This window comes from Colobus angolensis, unplaced genomic scaffold (genome assembly GCF_000951035.1).
Source record: "Colobus angolensis palliatus isolate OR3802 unplaced genomic scaffold, Cang.pa_1.0 Scaffold350, whole genome shotgun sequence".
NCBI classification, from domain to species: Eukaryota; Metazoa; Chordata; class Mammalia; order Primates; family Cercopithecidae; genus Colobus; species Colobus angolensis.
Genome location: NW_012116822.1, coordinates 840,704 through 858,918, shown reverse-complemented (window position 1 = coordinate 858,918; position 18,215 = coordinate 840,704). Strand labels below are relative to the sequence as shown.

Below are 18,215 nucleotides of genomic sequence, written 5' to 3'. Positions count from 1 at the left end.
TTAAATGAAATATAAAGTCTAGTCCTTCGGTCACACTGGTCATATTTCAGGTGCTCTATGGCCATCTGGGCTTTTAGTTTCCATATGGATGGCTCAGCAGACGTTTCCATCCTTGCAGGGAGGTCTCAGGCCAGTGAGGCTCCCAGTGCCTCGGTGCACGGTGAGGACAGGGAGGAGGGGGAGGCGGCCTCAAGCAGGGCCACCAGACCCTGCTGGGCCTCAGCCTGCTCACCAGATGGGCATGGGCTCATGGTCCCCTTTTCAGGTCCCTGGAGGCCGTAAGGAGCCCCATCAAGGATTGTTGCTATTTCACAAGCTCTGAGGAAAATCATGCTTTGTTGAGGAATCAGCCTCCCGGGCCAACCCGACACTGGGGCACTTGGATTTCCGCTGGAGCTTTATCAGCCCAGTGTGAGGCTGGTGTCTATCTGCAGCCTTCAGAGGCTCCGACGGGCTGCTGCATATGACTCTGATTAATCACGATGAGAAAATGAGTTAGCTGTTGCTGCGTAAACGCAGCTTGGGACACGTGATCTTTTCAGTGGGAAGGAAAAGAATGAACAGGGCGCTTGTGTGATTGATTGCAGCGTCTACAGGCAAAACCGTTATTAGCATTCTTGTTGATAGCCTTCAAGAGTCAGATTTTGGGGAAGTACGTGAAGGGGCATACATAGAAACATGCATATATGTATATTAAGACATATGTACATATGTGTGTTTAACTTTAAAATATCAATTTGTGGCCAGGCGCAGTGGCTCACACCTGTAATCCCAGCACTTTGGGAGGCCGAGGTGGGTGGATCACCTGAGATCAGGAGTTTGAGACCAGTCTGGCCAACATGGTGAAACTCTGTCTCTACTAAAAATACAAAAAAATTAGCCAGACGTGGTGGTGGGCACCTGTAATCCCAGGTACTGGGGAGGCTGAGGCTGGAGAAAAATTTGAACCTGGGAGGTAGAGGTTGCAATGAGCCGAGATTGCACCATTGCACTCCAGCCTGAGCGACAGAATGAAACTCCTTCTCAAAACAACAACAACAACAAAAATAAATAAAAAGATCAATTTAAACCCATAGCTTTTCTTTCATTCCTGACAATTTACAGCAATTTTTTTTAACAAATCTACTTTAATTCCAAAAGAAATTAATCTAGAATGGTCAGTAATATACAACATACTTTTATGTTTATTTTATAGGTATCTATCTAATACAAGTTTATTTGTACATGTGCAATGTATAATAAGTCTATAACTCTTATCTTAGACATGAGTCCTAACAGGATGAAAATATTTTCTTGTAACTACTACTTTATGCCTATGAAGGGTGTGAACTTTCAATGTCCTCTTGTCTTAAACCCAAGTTAATGACAGTGTCCTCTCAAATTTTTTCATAAATTATTAATGACCTAATTTCATTTTTAAAAATGGTTTCAAAAAGGCCGGGTGCAGTGGCTCATACCTGTAATCCCAGCAACTTTGGGAGGCCAAGGCAGGCGGATCATGAGGTCAGGAGATTGAGACCATCCTGGCTAACACGGTGAAACACCGTCTCTACTAAAAAAAAAAAAATACAAAAAATTAACTGGGCGTGGTGGCGGGCACCTATAGTCCCAGCTACTCGGGAGGCTGAGGCAGGAGAATGGCATGAACCCAGGAGGTGGAGCTTGCAGTGAGCCAAGATCGCACCACTGCACTTCAGCCTGGGCGACAGAGCAAGACTCCACCTCAAAAAAAAAACATGGTTTCAGCAAATATGAAGATAGAAAGTCCTGTTATTTGTCCATTCATAATATGAGAAAAAAAAGAGATGATACATTCCTCTATAGAAAAGTGGGTTTAGAGAACAGTTCTGGCAGTATTTCACCTGGTAAAGTATCAAAAGGTCTAATAAGCAGGCCTCTTGCTCAGGGAAAAAAATGATTTCAATGTGTTTCGCTTCTGAATTGCTCAGTAACTCCAAGTGATTTTCAGATTGTGGCAGGGGAGATTACTGGCACTGAGTTCATCAAATTTAGATCTATCTTGAATAGGGACATTATAGAAATCAAGACCATTTCTAACCCTGCACATCTGGTAGAGTCTGGAGTTACAGACCCCATGACCCAAGTCATCAGCTAAATGTACCAAGAGATTGAACTTTAGAGGACCATCTTCCTGGGAGATGTCTTGCCAATTACCAGGAAGAGATGAAGCAAAAACTTCTTTAACATAAGATTCCAAACGACCCTGGAGATCGCCAGGTGGTGACTATCCTCAGCTTCATGAGGAACACCAGGATAGGTTCCTCTTTCACCTCTTCTACTGCCTCAGCAAGCTTTGGCACTTTCTGTTTTCTGGATCGAGACCAAAATTCTCTATGTGTTGCCCCTGAGACTGTCCACATGAAGACTCCTCTGGTAATGCCAGACACAGATCGCACCGCCATCTTCGATGAGATCCACGGGCCTGAGCTACCAAGATCTTAATAAAGAGAAATTTGGGAACTTTGTGGAGGCAGTGGGCCTACAGTTGGCCCTCTGTTTCAAGAGGTTCTGTGTCTCTGGTTTCAACCAACTGTAGATCAAACATATTAGGAAAAAATGGGTAGTTGTATCTGTAATAAACACAGACCTTTCTTTTTTTTTTTTCTTTTTTGAGACAGTCTCGCTCTGTTGCCCAGGCTGGAGTACAGCGACATGATGTTGGCTCACTGCAACCTCCACCTCCCAGGTTCAAACGATTCTCCTGCCTCAGCCTCCTGTGTAGCTGGGACTACAGGGGCATGCCACCAGACCTGGCTAATTTTTATAATTTTAGTAGAGACGGGGTTTTGCCATATTGGTCAGGCTGGTCTCGAACTCCTAACCTCAGGTGATCGACCTGCCTTGGCCTCCCAAAGTGTTGGGATTACAGGTGTGAGCCACCTCTTCTTGCCATTATTCCCTAAACAGCTGTGTAAAATACAGTGTAACAACTGTTTACATAGCATTTGCATTGATTAGGTATCAAAATCTAGAGACAATTTGAAGATGTGTGTAGGTTATGTGCAAATACAACATCATCTTCTGTAAGGGACTTGAGCATCCATGGATGTTGGTATTTTTTGGGGGTGCTGGAACTAATCCCCCACGGATACCAAGTATGACCATACTTACATTACTGCATAATAAAACCAGTTTCTACATGTTCATTTCTTTTTTAAATGTTTAAGTGATGGGCATAATGTAAAAATTAGGAATAGACAGCTGTCTTGGACTTTTGGAGAAGAGAGAAATTTAGATTGAGAATGGTCTTTTAAAAAACATTTTAGGCCAGGTGCGGTGGCTCACACCTGTAATCCCAGCACTTTGGGAGACCAAGGTGGGCAGATCACAAGGTCAGGAGATCGAGACCATTCTGGCCAACATGGTGAAACCCCATCTCTACTAAAAATACAAAAATTACCTGGGCATGGTGGCGTGCACCTGTAGTCCCAGCTACTCAGGAGGCTGAGGCAGGAGAACTGCTTGAACCCAGGAGACAGAGGTTGCCTGGGTGACAAGAGCAAGACTGGGTGACAAGAGCAAGCCTGGGTGACAAGAGCCTGGGTGACAAGAGCAAGACTCTGTCTCAAGAAAAAAATTATAATGGAAAAATTCAGATGTTTGCACAAGCAGAATAGTGTAATGAACTCCCATGCATGGACCCCACATCCAGCTTCAAGAAATTTTACCTGTATCCCATCCACACCCCCTTCCCCTTCATTCCTCTGATTGATGACTTAGTCGTCTTTCTTCTAAAAAGCCTGTAGCTGGATTTCGGCTTCTATCCAATCAACAGTCTTTGTCTTTTTACTGACAAGTTTATGGTTTCAGCTTGTGCCCTGCCTTTTCTAGGTTTCTTGGTTAATCCTTTCTTTTTATAAATAAAAATGTTATCCATATGTTCCTCGGTCACATGACTGCTCCCTCGTGTCCCTGGATCTCCCCTCCACCCAGTCCCCGTCCTATCACTCTCTCTTTCTCTTCTGGATCTTAGCTAGTTGATGGGGGTGGAGGTGGGGAACAGTCTTCACTTCGGAATCTGATCACCTTCTCGTGTCTTGAACCACATGCTGGTCCTGAGTGTTTCCCACGTGGGTCTTTACGTGGCCAACCTCTAGGGCCTTCTGTGTTTGAGAATGTGTTGGTCATCCCCTCACACTTGGATGACAGTCGGCTGGATGTAAAGTTCAGGGTGCAAAGTTCAGTACTCAAAACTTCAGGGCTCACTTCAGTACTCAAAGCTGTTATTCCTCCCCGTGGCCTTACAGTCCGCGTGGCTGTCGGAAAGCGTGGTTCTGTCCGAGTCTGGCTCCTTCGTCAGGTTCTCTGCTCTCTGGGGACTGTTAGGCATCTCTCTATCTCTGATAGTCTGAAATTTCACTCGAATGTGTTGCAGTATGGATTTTTTCTTTCTTCTGTTTGCAATTCTGTGGGCCTTTTCTTTTTTTCTTTTTTGACAAGAATGAGACTTTAATCAGTTTGAAGTGGAGTTTATAACACCAAGACATAAAGGGTTGTTAACAAACACAATAACAAATGGACATCTGATTGGGATGAGGCATTATCCCGTACACATCATATTGGTATTTTTGTGTGTCCGCCATGGATAGCATTTACACACAGAGCCACTGCTGCACAGCACACGGGTATCTGAAGAGGCTGAATCAGAGTTAACAGACTGAAATTGTTTAGTATATATATTCTAGTTGAAAACAGGTTGAACTTTTGAACTGGCAGGTAGAAGGCAACTCTGCCAAACACTGCAGTTAAAGCACCCACTTGAGTGCACAATTCCACCCCTTCCATCTGCATGCAGGACACATTAACCGGACTTAAAGGTAAACGAGGCACTCTGTGGCAACCACAGCCGTCGTTATGAACATATTGCACACAATTTCTAGAACTAAACATCTAACTTGTACCCTGCTTTTATTTTTTCAAGCTGAAACATTCAATGCTGCCAGTAAACTCCACTTAAGTTTATAACCTGTGCCACAGCAAAGAATGGTGATGCTACTTATTCAACTACCCTGTTAAAAGTATGGCAGGCATGTTCAAGAGGAGGACATGGGATGGTACAGGGCCCAGTTGTAAGCTTTCTCAAAAGTGATGCCTTCGAGTAACTTCAGACACGTAAGCTGCTGCGCGTCCAAAAAGTCTAAGAAAACATTCCAGAAACTCAGAGATTGCCTGCGGAATGCATTTCAGGCTGATTATGAATACTGCCATAAATACAGTTTTAATTAGGACTCAAAAACTTTTCAGTCATAGCAATTCTTGTCAAATTCTATGGGGACGGTAACTGAAATAAAGTAAGGAGAGTATGTATGGTATATATTTTTATATATAATATATATATATAATGCCATTTTTCCATTTCCAGTGACTATACCATAAAATGTAATCAGGGCTTCTCAAAATCATTGACACATTCAAAATCAAATCTCTCATTCAGACCTGCACATTCCAAAGGAGAAATAATAACAGCGCAAAAGCCTCTATGGGCCTTTTCAATCTGAGATCCTTCATCTTTCTTTAATTCTAGAAATCGATCTCTATCATTTCCCTCCATCATTATCATTTTCTCATAGGTACTACTGTCAGTCTATGCAGTCTATGTACTAAATTGTAATAAAGCCTGATTTCTTGTTTAATAAAAATAATAGAAAAATAGGAACCCTCAAGGAGGAGAGGGCTGAGAATCATTGACATATCACAAGCCATCTTCCTTTTGTAAAATACATTAATTGTTCTGAAAGCCTGCCCTGTCCGAGCTTGGAGTATGGATTTTCTCTTCTCTGCTCACCTCTGCCCCGCATGGCAAGTTTTGCTTTGCAGATCAGGGTTTTCTGGGGTGGGAGGACAAGGCCTGTCAAGGTGGCACAGCGAGATGTGGGGCAGTGATGGGGTTTGCACCTCAGTCCTCCTGACTCCACTGTTAAGGCTTAGTTACTTATTTATTTATTTATTGAGACAGAGTCTCACTCTGTTGCCCAGACTGGAGTTCAGTGACATGATCTCAGGTCACTGCAGCCTCTGCCTCCCGGGTTCGAGCAATTCTCATGCCTCAGCCTCCTAAGTAGCTGGGATTACCAGCACACCACCGAGCCCAGCTAATTTTTTTTGTTTGTATTTTTAGTAGAGATGGGGTCTCACTGCATTGGCCAGGCTAGTTTAAAACTCCTGACCTCAAGTGATCTGCCCGCCTCAGCCTCCCAAAGCGCTGGGATTACTACAGGCATGAGCCACCATGCCCGGCCTCAAGGCTCTTTAATTGTCAGGGGACCCCTGGGATGGAAGTGCTTTGATTCCTTTGCTGAACCACTTCTGCGGAGGGCTGCTGAGCATGGCTGCAGTTCCCACATGGCCCGTGATGGAGGAATATTTGCACTTAGGGCAGAGTCTCCCACCTGGTGCTCCAGCAGGTCTGGGATGTGGACTGCCCCCTGGCCGGGTGACAGCTGGTTACAGTTCACTATGTGGAATTGCTGACACCAAGATGGTTTCCTGGCATCCTTTTTCTCAGGCCACAACACCCCTCCTGCATTGATCATCCTGAGTCTCTTTGCTCCATGTCTTCACCCACCTGGCCTTCACTCATCCGAAGGTAGCCTCATAGGCTGACGGGGCAGTCTGGGCCGTGGCTCAAAGGCTCCCTTGATACCTGCAGGTTTCCTGGGTGGAGACACGGCCTGCTGCTCTGGGTTTAGCTTCTCTGGGTTGAGTGATGTCCCATTTCCCAGGTCCCACCGGCGGGAGCATCTGAGGCTCCCTGCTGGGTTTGGCAGCTTCACTTTATCCAGAGTGAGATGCAAATACAGTGAGACCGGAAGTTTAATTTTTTGGATATGGCAGCTCCCACGCAACTCCCAGACCGGTGCCGTGCCAGGTGCAGCTAGTTATGCAGGACGTGCCTGTCACTGCGCCCGCGGGGTATGGAGCATGGCACGTGCGCCACACCTTGTCCCGTAAACGGATGTGAGACCCCCGAACAGCCCCAGGGATGCCAGGAGGCAGGTGTTGTTAACAAATATTGACAGGGCACCTACTGTGTGCCCGGCTCAGAGCTGGGCACTGAGGAGATGATAACACAGCAAACAGCGTTCCCCCCGCCATGGAGCTTCCCTTGTGGTTAGAGGAGACAGGCAGTAAATGAGGGTTTCACGGGTCCGAAGGTCGGTGTGTTACGAAAAAAGGGAGGCAGGTGAGGGCAGTCTCGAGTGCCGGGTGACAGTGAGGGTGGCAGTTTTCCATGAGAAGGTGGCATGTGAGCCAAGATGTGAAGGAAGTGAGGGGCTCGCCAGCTGGCTGTCTGGAGGAAGAGAGGAAGACAGTCTCCAGAAACAGGAACCGCCAGTGGTCAGGTCCTGAGGTGGGCGGACTGCCGGCTGCTGCAGGAGCAGCAGAGACTACTGTGGCTGAAAGGCGGATGAGGGAGAGAGGTGAGTGGGAGACCAGGTCATGGGCAAGGGGCCCAGGTCCGCCAGCAGATCGGGGGCAGCCTGTGGGCAGGTAGGCAGGCCACACCTGAGACCTGTGCCGGCTCCCCAGCCTCTTCCAGCCTCCCCCACCCAGGGCCCAGAGCAGAGCCCAAGGCAGAGCCGTCCGTGGAAAACATCTGCCTCCCCACCCTTGTCACGTTTACTTGTAGATTTTGAAAGCAAAACCTTCACTGGGGGACCCCTTTGCTCAGGTCAAAAGAGCCGTAGCCAGGCCCTTCCTTCTGTGCTCTGGGGTACCCGATTGGAGCAGGGGTCTGGGAGAGTGGCCACCGAAATGTGCCTGCATGGGAGGCCTCAACCCAGGGAGGCTGAAGGAAGTGACCGACCTGTCTTAGGTTCCTCAGCCAAGGTTCTTACTCTCCTTGTAAAGACCTGACGGGGGTCAGGCATGGTGGCACGCACCTGTGGTCCCAGCTAGTCCAGAAGCTGAGGCGGGAGAATGGTTTGAGCCCGGAAGTTCAAGGCTGAAGTGAGCTCATCACACTACTGTGATCCAGTCTGAGTGACAGAGACCCTGTCTCAATAAACTTTTTAAAAAAGAAGACCTAGTGGGCCAGGCACTGGACAGGGAGTAGGGGGTGCAGCCGGGCTCGCTCTGCTCCACCATCAGGAGCCATGTGGCCCAGAAAAGGTCAGCCCAATTGTCTCAGCTCAGGGGACTCAGTTTCTCCATCTTCATAATGGGGGAAATAGAGCTGGTGAGTATGAGGTCTAAACCAGTTGATCTCTGCCTGGCGGGACAGCCACTCCTGCGGGGTATGACCTTGAGCCCCAAGCCCATGCATATCAGCCATGCTGCCTGGCCTCACACTTCATGCAAAGAGAACAACAGCATGGCTTTCTGGATGGAAAGTGGGAGCACCATTTTAAAAAAGCCAGGCCTTGCTCCTGCCCACCTCCATTCCGGTGACCAGACTCCCTCACTGCCCCTGGGAAGGCCGAGGACCAGAAGTCCCAGTGTCCAGTCTGCCGTCAGCCAAACACATGCAGAGCCTTGATGGGTATTTCCCGTGTGCCCTGTGACTATCAGCAGAGAAAACTTCAGGCCACTCCTGACCTCTGCATCAGCCCCTGGATTTCGGCAAGACTCCTAGATGATTCGCATGCACCAAGGATTTGAGAAGCTCTGATGCAACGGAGCAGCCCACGCTGTGGGCCTCAGATCCTTCAAGACCAGAGTGTAGCTGGAGTCGTGGTGTGGGGCTGGGCTCCTCAGTCTCTAAGGTAAAAGCAGAAGTGAACGTTAATCGCCAAGGAGACAGCTTTTATTTGCCTTTGTACCCCTCCTGCCCTGGAGCCACCAGCAAAGCTGTTCTGACACATGCTTCTTGGAAGATTGCTTTTCTTACCTGAGCACATTTTTTGGTGAGGCTTACTGCTGGTCAGAGAGGTGTCCTTGTCTCAGCCAGGCCTATCCCTGTGGCAGCTCCCTGCCTAGGAACTTTCATAGGTGCATTCCTCATAAGAACGCTGTGAGGAGGGAGTATGATGCCCATCCCATGGCTAAACATGTGAGATGCCCAAGGTCAAACAGTTGGGGACAGACAACAGCAGAATTCATCTCCCTAACCCATCCATTCATTCATCATTGACCCCCTCATCCCTCTACTCATCTCTTCATCCCTCAGCAGCCACCCACCACCCACCCATCCTGCCACCTAATCGTAAGTCATTGTTGCAGAATCACATTTTAGGTGGGATTTTTATTCTTGCATAAGGCAAAAATTTTACATGTTCCAAAACACTCCTGAAAATCCCTCAGGTTACCCATGAAACCCAGGAATGCTTCGTCTCTCTGCCAGCCCCACAGAGCCAGTGTTTGCTCCAGTGCTGGGGAAAAGCAGCTAGAGCTGACATTCAGGAGCCCTTGAGTTCAAGAACATCCTTATCACCAAACTCCAGAACTCAGCTGGAGGCTCCCACTCCATACAAGGCCATGGGAACTGAGGCCCGCTGAGGGGCCGGCAGATTCACGTCCCCCAACTCGTGTTTACTCCAGTGCATAAAGGAACAGATCCTCAGTGCTTACATCATTTTTCTCTTATTTTCCCGCACACGTGCCAGCTGGCTGTGGGATCAGTGAGAATGCCTTTACGCTGCACAGCCAAGGATGGGCTCACTCCCACGCCATCCCCTCACAGCCTCAGAGGCCTGCTTGTCAGTGCAGGATCTGAGGCTGTAATAACAGGAGCACAATGCCTTGAACAAGGGAGGTGTTTTTCCTGCTCTGCTCTGCTCTGAGGTTTAAGGATCTCAATTCAGGAATCTTAGCACAGAGGGACAGAATGTATTGGATGGCGCAGGGCCAGAGAAGGTTTTCAGGATGGCAGAGGCTTGAGGAACACGCACCCTATAGAGATAATTCTGGAAACTGTGGCCGTGGCTTTGCCTGTCCATCTCTTAGGAGGTTTTGTGAGGAGTGGTTGGGTTTGTTCTGTATGGTCCCAAGGATCCGGACGAGTGCTGAGTGGACCTTAGGCAATGGGTTTTAGTTCAGTGGAGGAAGAGCTTTCTAGTAGGCAGAGCTATCCAGAGACAGTGTGAACCTCTCTTTGAGGTAGTGAGCTCCCAGTCAGGGGAAGTGTTCAAGGGGAGGACGCATGAGCACTTCTCTGGAGGCCGGGAAGGAGTTCCTGCCTAAAGCAGGAACAGTGAATTCGTGACCCACAGGCTCACGCAGCCCTGAGCTTCTGTTTCCAAGCCCTAAGATGTGTTGTTGATAGAGACAAGGCTCAGCCCGTCTCTGGCCTTCATTCATCTGTCATAGTCTCATCAGGTATAAACGTAATTTAGACAGATTCCTGTTAAGCCAGAAGGAAAAAGAGGCAGAGGATCCCCCTTGTGTGGGCACTTGGTCCCCCTCTCTTCTGACGCCCTGGATCTGCATATCCTCAGCTGCTCTCTGTTCCCCAGGAGCCCCGTTAACCAAATCATCTGGAGTTTAAGTACTTGGTTCCCACCAAACACAAGCCGACTTCTCTACCTGGTGTTGGCCAGTGACCCAGGAGCAGCCCCAGTTTTGGGGGAGCAGCCTGCTGCACTGCTGTCATTAAAGGGCTTCCAGGATGACGGCAGCAGGCCCCAGCTTGCACCCGCGCCACAGCACCACGCTCTTTGCGGGAAGGCAGTCCTTGCTGCGAGTCCTGTGGGCTGCGGGAGAGGAATTAGCACCTGCTGTCCCTGGGGCATCGCTCTGGGGGCTTGACCAGCCTTTGCTATCTCACTAGGCCCTCTGGACTGTGCCCTCTGGACTTCCTGGAGATCAGGCCCTGAGACTGACACCATCCCTCTCTGGCCAGCCTGGTTCTGAGGTGGGTCTGTCTGACTGTGCCATCTGTGCTCTCTGCCAGGGTCCCTGGCAGGGCTCAAGGGACTTTCAGAAGCACCGTCAGGTGCTGATACCAAAAAGTCATGGCTAACAGCGTGGACCCTGGAGTCAGACTGCCTAGGTCAGTTCCCCTGCCCATACTCCCAAGATGTGTGGCCCCAAGTACAGCACATCGGTTTCTCAGCTTGCTCTAACAGGGGAATCCAGTGGCTGCCCCTTCACGGAGCTGTCGGGAGCCTGGGTGAAATGATACATGCAAAACACATGTATCATGAAATGATACATGCAAAACCCATGCCTGGCATGAGGTAACTGCTCCATAAATGTCAGGCATTATAATAAAACTCTATAAACAGATTGTATAATATAATCATAAAATATAATAATGATTAAAATTATCATCATCATTTTTTTGACTCCTGCATGACCCCATGAGCCTGCTTCCATCACCAGACACTAATGGTGGACAGCGAGTGATGCTTTTGTGCCAAGAAGATAGGGGGGTCTGTGGAGCAGCCTCAGTCTGTGGGCACAGAGGAAGCCTGCAATTCTGGATGGCGGGAGAACAGCGGCTCCTGAGTGTCCCCCACCACCTACCTGCTCTACAGCACCTCCCCGAGCCCAGCAGAGCCCACCTACCACCAGGGCGGGGAGTCTGGCCCTGGAAGGCCGCACTGCCTAACCCTGCACCCCACTCCCTCTCTCTGTCTTTCCACCTACTCTGGATGTGTGGAGAGCCTGGCAGTCAGCCCAGTTTCTGAAAGGGTCTCATGTGTTTGAATTCACTCCAATTTATGGAACCAATTTTAAAACGAAGGAGAGGTGACGTCTGGACTGTGCCATTAGAGCCCGCCTCCGGAGCAGAAAGGTGGGTGAAATCTGTTGGTTTACAAAACGCGCCAACTCCCACGGGAACCTCTGCTCCTTCCCGGGGTCTGGTCGGGGATCACCGGGACAGTAACACGCGTGCTCTCCTAGCCCTGGCACACGGGTCTCTGCGCTCCGGCGAGTACCCGCAGCCTGTGGGGCGGATGGCTCCACACTCAGACCCCTCTCAGATGGGCGAGGCCGGCCTGGCGCGACGTGTCGTGGCCCACACGTGCTACTTCCATGCTGCACATCCCTGATGTCCTCTGTAGGCCTCCCTCCCATGGGAAATCGAATTCCAATAGGGCGCAGGGACAGACTGGAGAGAGCTGCGTGATTCCCGTTTCTGCCGCTCTGATCTGCTCGCTGGCTCTGCAGGAGAAGTATATTTATTCTACGCGAGTGCAAACCACGCCTCGGCATAACAGAGGCCTTGGAAAACCAGCTGCACGAAAGCTGCACTTGTTTCAGCGTTGCCTTTTTTTTTTTTTTCTTTTTCTTTTCCTTCTACCGTCTTAGGAGAGCCTTTTAATTTTTGTTTTTAAAAGCACCATTAAGTCCGAGCTGAAACAGATTGTTCTGCCAAAAGGAAGACGAACTATTGGCTGGATTCTTTTTTTAAATTATTGAAGTGAAATTCACATTGCACAAAATTAACCAGTTTAATGGAACGTTTCAGTGGGGTTGAGTCCATTCACAGGGTCGCACTACCATCACCTGTATCTGGTTCCAAAACATTTCTGCACCCAAAAGGATACTCCTGCCCACTAAGCAGTGGCTCTCCCTGTCCTCTGTGTGACAACCACCAGTCTGTGCTGTCTCTGATTGACCTGCACCTTTCGTATAAATGGAATCACGCAATCTGAGGCCTTCTGTGCCTGGCTTCATTCACTTAGCACAGGGCTCTCAGGGTTTATCCATGTCATAGCTTGTATCTGTACTCCATTCCTTTTGATGGCTGAATAATATTCCATTGTATGGATATACCATGTTTTGTTTACCCATTCATCGGGTGATGGCCATCTGGGTTGTTTCTACCTTTCGGCTATTGTGAATAATGCTGCTAGGAACATTCATGTACAAGTACTTGTTTGAATACTTGTTTTCAGTTATTTGGGGTATATACCTAGCAGTGGAATTGCTGGGTCATATGGTAACTGTGTGTGTAGCTTTTTGAGAAACATCTGAATTCTTTTAGATGTTATTGAACACCTAGTGTGTGTGCCAGCCTGTGCCAGGTTCTGACTTCACCCTCCTCAGAGCCCCAAAACTCTAGGCTTCCTTTGGGCAAACCTGGCTTATTCCACTCATGCTAAAGAGGGCTTCTTCGTCCCCATTAGCCTGCCACTTGGATAAGTCAAAATAAACCTCAGAAACAGACACCGAACACAGCCACCTGAAAGCTGGCGAGAGAGCAGGGCTATTTGCATTTCCCGAATCCTTTGGAATTCTTTGCAAAGACATGGTAGATCAATTGTAGCTCAAATATAGTGAGCAAACTGGCATTTTACAAGAACTTTGCCCATGACCACGGTGTCCAAATGGTAGTTCCTAGACCTAGGAGCTTGCTGCAGATCTTCCTCCTTGATTTATCCGTCTCTGCTGAAAGCAGGCAAGGTGGAAACTCCTTTTTAATCTCTCCTCTCCATAGGGAGATACCGAAACTGCGGTCTCTATATGGCTGGAAGGACTGGCATATTCTAGCACAAGGGTCTCCAGGTACACATGGACCAGGCCACCTGCCCTGGCTCAGTTTCAAGAAGGAATATCTGGTACATGCCCAGGTACTGCATATTCAGCTCATGAAATAAGCAGGCAGTCATGTGATCTAAGCAGCTGACATCTTTTTGTCTTCCTTATTCCTTCTCCCTGCGCAGGGGGAACGCTCTTCCTATGGGACTGGATTAGAATTCAGTTATGCCTCTTGAAATTTCTGGTTACCAGGAGGTAACAGAAAGCCCTTCCATCACTTTAAATCCCAGAACCCACTTGTGATTTGTAAATTATGTTATCTACTGCAAAATTATTATGAACACGTAATTTTCCTTCAAAGATCTGAGTGGCTAGAGGGTTTAAAATGTAGCATTCCTGTGAAATCCCACCTTTCATTTTAATTAGGAAACATTGCTTCTGAACACACCCCCTTGGTTGGTGCACCAGGGCAGGCCCTCCTCAACTTCCAATTACTGTGTTCAGTCTGTGGCCCTGAGCCGCTCTGACACTTCCCACTTGCCAGGCTCCCCAGCCTTAGGGCTGCTCTTAGGGATGCCTGTGGTCTCCACCTCTGGAGGAAACCCTTCATGCCTTGAACAGAATGTTGGAACATGCTCAGCCCCATCCAAGTCTGGGATGTTGGGGAGGAACAAGCTATGTGGTCAGCTGCCTGGATCTGAGGATCTCACCTCCTTACCTACTAAGTGTGTGACACTAAGAAGGCCATCTCTTTGGGCCCTGTCATCTTACCTGTAAAATTACTAGTAATATTCCCACCTCCTGAGACTTGGCAGAAACACGTGAGTCAACATACGTGAAAATACCCAGACGACACCAGACGCTCGGTACGTGTCATCTAGTGGGACTTCATGTTGCTGTCTTTAAGTGCAGATGGCAGGTAGGTGACAAGACCCACATAGGTAGTTTTCTTGGGAAGTGTCTCTCCCTTGAGATTTCCCATGTGTAAGAGAACACACAACTTGGGGAATCAAACGGTGGATGCCGCTAGGTAACGCTCCCAGCAGGAAGCCCACGCACGTGCATGCAGTAATCATCGAGTTACGGTCCTCTTTGAAATGCTAATGTGGACTTGTTCCCTTGAGCTCATTTCATTTGGGGAGCCAGAGGCACCAAGAGGTTGGCCGGTGCCTCCTGGTGGCTCCCTTCTTGCCCCACAGACGGAAATCATTTCTTTTGGCAAAAGGACAGGATTGGCTTCAGGGCCGTGGGCTCGATTCAGGCACGTGTCTTGAGTGTGTCATGAGACTGATCTCAGAGAATCGTCATGGGTCTTCTTGCTGATGTGAACATACCCAGCACTATGCCAGGCACACAGTGGGAGTTTAATAAATGTGCGGTAAGGCTGCTTAGAGTCTGAGGAACTGAAATGCTTCACGGCCACACTCCAGAGAGCAGGGGGGAGGCAAGTCTGCAGTGGAGGGCAGAGAAGACCCGGGGTACCCTTAGCCCACAGCCTGAGGGCCCAGACATCCCCAGGGCATGGGGTGGAGAACAAGGAACTTGGTCACAACCTCCCCGGCTGCTCCCCTGAGGAGAAAAGGAAAACCTCTCCCCGAAGGTGCACAGGCATTTCCAAGATCTGGAAGGGGGACTGACCAGGGGCTCACGCATTGGACAGTGAGTCCAGCTGCCCCTTGGCTACCCTCATGGGCCCTGTCCAGGTTTGGGGATCCCATATCACTGAGACAGGAAGAATCCCTCTGCTGGGTTCCCTAAACTCACCCCCACACCCTGTTCTACCAGGATGGATGCTCTCAAGACCCTGGGAGCAGCCCACTTCCTCGGGGGCCAGCCCACAGGCCAGGCTTGTTCTGCAGATGGATGTCCCCCCAGCCCTGGGCTGGGGGCACAGAGGCCCTGATGATCACCACCCAGAGTGAGGAACACTAGGATGGAAGGGTGTGCAGGGGACTGTGGGTGCCTCAAGACTGAAGCTTCAGGTGCAGGAGGCAGGGGATGCATTTCACAAAGGGCTTGATCACTGGGACCAGGTCGCACAGGCATGTTGCCAGGCAGAGGGGTGAGGATGTGAAAGGGCGTGGCTGGGTGGGGAGGCAGCCTGGATAAGGGACAGAGAGAAGAACTATGGGTCCCTGCATGCAGGGATGGCGAGGGAGGACGCTGGATTCGTGCCAAGGGCCCTAAGTGCCATCTTCAAGAGCTGGAACTTAACCCTGCAGGCCATGGCTACAAACCCAGACTTGAGGGTGCTGGCCTTCCGGGGCTTTTTTGGCCTGCATGGTGCTTTTAAAATATGAGTCAAAAATGAAAAATAAGAGATATTTCGTATCAAAATCCTGATGTCTGGCTTCTCTTGAAAAATGGAAAAATCTGGAAACAGTCAGTTTTAACTATCTAGGAGCCGCTCCCTCTAGATAAGATATCCAGGGCACCACGGTCGCCCTACTGCTAGTGTCTCTCTGGCCTGGAAATTGAGCGTCAATCACCATTTACCATGGGGCTTGCATGCTTTTTTTCTAAGAAAGGCGACTTGGAACCACATCTCTGTTAAAATCAAATATAGACCAAGTGGGCTGCTTTGTGATTTTTGCGAAACAAGTCTGTTTCTTGTGTCTGTGGAACCTGTGTATCTCTGTAGGCAGCGGAGTTTGAAGCCCTGCCAGGGAATCATTAAGGAGTTTGTCAGGATTTATAGTTGTAGACGGCAGAATCCACTCCAGCCAGTTTAAGCCAAAAGAAAAAAGGGTAGTGGGAGGTTATTCAGGGGTCCAGAGACCTCAGAGAACAGCACTTCCAGGAATGGTTCCCAAGCTCTCCTGCCAGATCTGGAAGCTGCCTCCCAGCTGCTGGCTCAGGATCATGCTCTGTCCCCACCCAGTTCTCCCGAATCTGAATCTCACTGCGACACCTCTGAGAGGTGGACTGTAAATCACACCTGCATCCTAGCAGCCAAGGCAACAGGGAAATGTGCAGTCAGTGCTGGAAAGTGGGGCTTGCGCTGTGGAAAGTATCCACATGTGGAGAGGGTGACCAAAAGCTGAAAATGGCCACTCCAGGCTCTGGAAAGGGAGGTAGCTTTGGTGTCTGGGGGTGTCACCAGCGGAGATCTAGCCACGCCACTCATTTTGCACCCTGGGGTAGTCCCGGAACAGGACCTTCACACCACCAGAAGGCTCTGAGTACACAGTATCAGGCCCAGCTCAGAGAAGGTGACCCCCAGTCTCCCAGAAGCCCCAGAGCCTGGGATGGTCCTGGCTGGCTGGTCAGCCAGGCCTCCAGCAGCCTCCCGCAGCTGTGCCCACCCTCTAGCCAAGTGGCTTTGCTTGGCTTTTGCGTGCCTTCCTCCTGGCCTGGCCCCATCGGCTGACTGCCCAGGCTGCCGGTCAGGACAGCTGTGTCACTATTTCGGAACTCTTTGTTCTGTTTGTGGAATTCAGAGGAAGCCTGTGCCAGCCAGGAGACTGGGCTCAGCTATTTCCCAGCAGCTGATAACAGCTGGGATTAAAAGATGAAAAACCCTGCACATGGCCCAGCCCTGCCTGTGACACAGAAGCCAGGCGCACGTGTCCAAACTCAGACGCTCTGTGGTGTCTGCTCCCGCCCCACCCTCTTGTCGGTGGCTGCCTCTGTCCAGAGCTCACCCTGCTCCGCACCCTGCCCCAAGGGCCGCAGATTTCTCGGGGACCATTTACAGGGCTCCGGCACCTGGCCGGGTGCTTGCTACAGGCAGGGTATCGTATGAGCCTCACAACAATCCAGAAGGCAAGTGCCATGTTATGACCAGTTTACAGATGGGGAAACTGAGCCTCAGGGAGTGTAGGTGGCTTGCCCAGGGCCATGCAGCAGGTGACTGGAGAGCTGGGATCCACCCAGGTGTGTTTGGCCTCAAAGCCTCCACTCTCCGTGACCTCACTTTCCTCTCTGATTTGCAGGTGCTGCAACTGCCTCTGCCAGATACACCCAGAAGGGTCATTTCTGCCTTCCAGGAGGTTCCTTTGACACAGAGCCTCCCCTAAGACCCCCAAGCCAGTACCCCAGTAGGGAGCACAGCATGACAGTGGAGGCAGTGCCTCTGCCAGCTTGCAACTTGGGGCCAGTCACTCCTTTTCTACTGGGCATTCGTGTTCTCATTTCATTTATTCGACCAATACTTACGAAGCTCCTACTATATGCCAGGCACTAGCAGATAAGAGAGACGAGGTTTATCCCACTAAGAAGTCTGCATTCTAGCAGGATGGAAACATGCAGTGAGTCAGGACAGGACGTGACAGAGTGAAGGCGGGGCTTGTCTGGTAGGACTGCCAGAGAGGGCCTCTCTGATGAAGTGACATTGAGCGGAGACCTGAGTGACAAGAAGTAGCCAGGCTGGGGAGTGGGCAGGGCTTCCCAGGCAGAGCCCCCCTGCCCTGAAGGAGGATTGTGGGGCTGGGATGAAAGAGCAGAGAGGAGGTCCTAGTGGTTCGCTGGATAGGGGGACCTGAAATTAGACCAGAGATGTAGTCAAGGCACAGACCAGACAGGGTCAGACAGGCCAAGGTGAGATGCCTGGATCTTTTTTTTTTTTTTTTTTCTTGAGACAGGGTGTCACTCTGTCACCCAGGCTGGAGGGCAGTGGTGCAATCTTGCCTCACTGCAACCTCAAACTCCTCTGCTCCAGCTATCCTTCTGCCTCAGCCTCCAAAGTAGCTGAGACTACAGGTGCACACCACTTGTGTGTATATATATATATGTGTGTGTGTGTGTGTGTAGTATTTTTTGTAGAGATGAGGTCTCACCATGTTGCCCAAGTTGGTCTTGAGCTCCTGGCCTCAAGTCATCCTCCC

General features: G+C 49.8%; 1 pseudogene; it reads right to left on the bottom strand.

Moving 5' to 3' along the window:
• Positions 1 to 1,737: 1,737 nt before the first annotated feature.
• LOC105519540 lies at positions 1,738 to 2,423 on the bottom strand (annotated as a pseudogene).
• Positions 2,424 to 18,215: the final 15,792 nt, after the last annotated feature.